A 3,237-nucleotide genomic window follows, 5' to 3' on the forward strand; every position below is an offset into this window, starting at 1 on the left:
ATACCAAAAGCAGACAGGGACACAACCAAAAAAAGAAAACTACAGATCAGAATCTCTGATGAACATAAATGCTAAAATATTGAACAAAATTCAAGTCAACTGGATACAGCAGTACATTAAAAGGATTATTCATCATGACCAGGTGGGGTTTATCCCAGAATGTAAGTTTGGTTTAATATATGTAAATCAATCAACGTGATCCACCATATTAAGACCTAAAACCAAAAACATGGTCATATCAATAGATGCAGAGAAAGCCTTTGACAAAATACAACATCCCTTTATGATCAAAACACTACAAAAAATGGGAATAGATGGAAAATTCCTGAAGACAGTGAAGTCTATATATAGCAAACTTACAACCAACATCATACTCAGTGGTGAAAAACTGGAAACATTTTCCCTCAGATCAGGTACTAGACAGGGCTGCCCACTCTCACCATTACTATTTAACATAGTGTTGGAAGTTCTTGCAATAGCAGTCAGGCAGGAGCAAGAAATTAAAGGCATACAGATTGGAAGAGAAGAAGTCAAACTCTCCCTCTTTGCAAATGACATGATAGTATACAAAGAAAACCTAAGGAATCCAGCAAGAAGCTTTTGGAAATCATCAGGCAATACAGTAAGGTGTCAGGCTACAAAAATAACATTCAAAAGTCAGGCAATCCTCTATGCATACACTAAGTTAGAAGAAGATGAAATCTAGAAATCAATTCCTTTTACTATAGCAACAAAAACAGTAAAATATAAGAATAAACCTAACCAAAGAAGTGAAAGACTTGTATACTGAAAATTATGAGTCACTACTCAAGGAAATTGAAAAAGACACTAAGAATTAACATCATCAAAATGGATATACTACCCAGAGCCATATAAAAATTCAATGCTATCTCTATCAAGATCCCAACCACATTTTTCAGGATAATAGAACAAATGCTACAAATGTTTGTCTAGAACCAGAAAAGACTTAAAATTTCCAAAACAATCATGAGAAGAAAGAACAGAACCAGAGGCATCACACTCCCAGATCTCAAATTGTGTTATAGAGCCATTGTCATCGAAACTGCTTGGTACTGGAACATGAATAGACACACTGACCTGTGGAATAGAATTGAGAGCCCAGCAGTAAACTATGTCACTTATGGGCATTTAATCTTTGGCAAAGGTGCCTAGACTATTAAATGGGGAAATCAGAGTCTCTTCAACAAATGGTGTAGGAAAAAAATGGGTTGCAACACTCAGAAGTATGAAATTGAACCACTATATTTCATCAAATACAAAAGTTAATTCCAAGTGGATCAAGGACTTGGATGTTAGACCAGAAACTATCAGATACTTAGAGGAAAATATTGGCAGAACTCTTTTCCACATACATTTTAAAGACATCTCAAATGAAACGAATCCAATTACAAAGAAGACTAAAGCAAGTATAAACCTATGGGACTACATCAAATTACAAAGCTTCTGCACAGCAAAAGAAACCACTACCCAAACCAAGAGACCCCTCACAGAATGGGAGAAGCTTCTCCATTACAGGAAGGAATGGGGGCCTCAAACCTGTGTCTTTGCCCACTGGAACATGATCCTTCAACGTGATGTGCCATCACCCAGTACCTCCAGTGATCTCTTGACCACTACAATTTAAAAATTTCTATGTGTATAACTCATTCTTTTTTCTCTCCACAGTTATGTATTTTCTTAAATTCAATTTACTAACTGCACTATTTTATAAGGTAAATTTCAGCAGAATCCTAATTATCTGAAGGTTGATATATACACATACAATAGAAATTATAACTTCATATTTCATTAGTTTAGGATAATTTGAGAATTTAGCTATTTGGAGTGGAGTTTGCTACTCGAAACATTCAGTTTGACAGGAAGATAATAATGGCGCAGATATGGGACATGGCCAGGCAGGAGCAATACTGAGTTATCACATTGTCATACTATTGTGAAGCCCTAGGTCCCTTACTGGATCATGGCATTGTGAAACTCCTCACCTATGAGAATGTGTAACGATGGCTGAAAGAACTGAGGTATCACACGGACTGAAACACCTTCATTATGCTGGTGGGTAACAAGAGTGACCTGCGCCAACTCAGGGCCAAATGAGATGTGGGCCTTTGCGGAGAACAGAGTGTTCTTCATCAAGACATCTGCACTAGACTCCACAAATGTAGAAGCTGCTTTCCAGGCAATTTTGATAGAGATCTACTGCCTTGTTTCCCAGCAGTAAAAGTCAGACAGACCTGAAAATGATATGTCTCTAAGCAACAACTTGGTTCCCATTCATGTTCCATGCACCACTGAAAAGAAGCCAAAGGTGCAGTACTGTCAGAACATCTAAGGTATCCTCCTCTGCTCCCTCTCTCCCTTTCCTTCTCTCTCTCTCTCTCTCTCTCTCTCTCTCTCTCTTTCTCTCTCTCTCTGTTCTTTTCTCTCTTCTTCTCCTTCTCCCCCACTCCCTCTTCCTCTCTGTCTCTCTCCTCTAGCAAATTTTATATAGTTTATTTCCCAGATTGGAGATTTAAATATATTTGTAATTCTTGTGGTCACATTTACTTTCTCATCTCTATGAACTTTTCCATGTCTTAGGTCTTTTGGGTTTTGCTTTATAAAATCACCCACTTCTCCTGAATGACTGCAGGTTTTTTCTTCTTTTTCTTTTCCCCTATGTTATAGCTTCAGTAGCCCTAGCTTAATAAACTGAATGTTTGGGTTCCTCAGTTACTGTTTACTTCTCCTCTTGGAAGCCTGACACTTGTAGGATGTGATAAATGTTGACCATTTGAACTTCAGGCCTACTGTTCTTGGGCAAATCAAACTAACAAGTCTCTAGAATAAGCTATAATTGTTGCCACAGAGCAGTGTGTGATCAACAGGCTCTTTTCTCCACACAATGCATAGTTCTACAACTCTGAAGAGTTACCCTAGAAACAACAGGCTTATGAGAGCTTGACCATGTTTCCACTATTCTGGAAGCCAGTTTCTAAAATGCTTTAATGAGGTTGTGTAGCTTAGCTTTTTTTTTTTTTCAATAGAAGCATCAAAGTTTATTAGCAAGGGGTCACTTTTCTGGACTAGAATTCTCTGAATAAACATGAAAATCTGTTCTGGTCTCAGGAGTAGCTCAGTCACGGGGCCAGACCGGAGACAGAGAGCTCTGTCCTCTAGACAGGAGGCTGGGAATACTGGCATCCCCAGAGGCTGTGGCCCGGTGGCCCAGGCCCATCC

At 38.6% G+C, this 3,237-nt stretch overlaps 1 pseudogene; it reads left to right on the top strand.

Moving 5' to 3' along the window:
* Positions 1-1,688: 1,688 nt before the first annotated feature.
* LOC103107893 (ras-related protein Rab-11A-like) lies at positions 1,689-2,350 on the top strand (annotated as a pseudogene).
* The last annotated feature ends 887 nt before the right edge of the window (positions 2,351-3,237 follow it).

This window comes from Erinaceus europaeus, chromosome 2, assembly GCF_950295315.1.
Source record: "Erinaceus europaeus chromosome 2, mEriEur2.1, whole genome shotgun sequence".
NCBI classification, from domain to species: Eukaryota; Metazoa; Chordata; class Mammalia; order Eulipotyphla; family Erinaceidae; genus Erinaceus; species Erinaceus europaeus.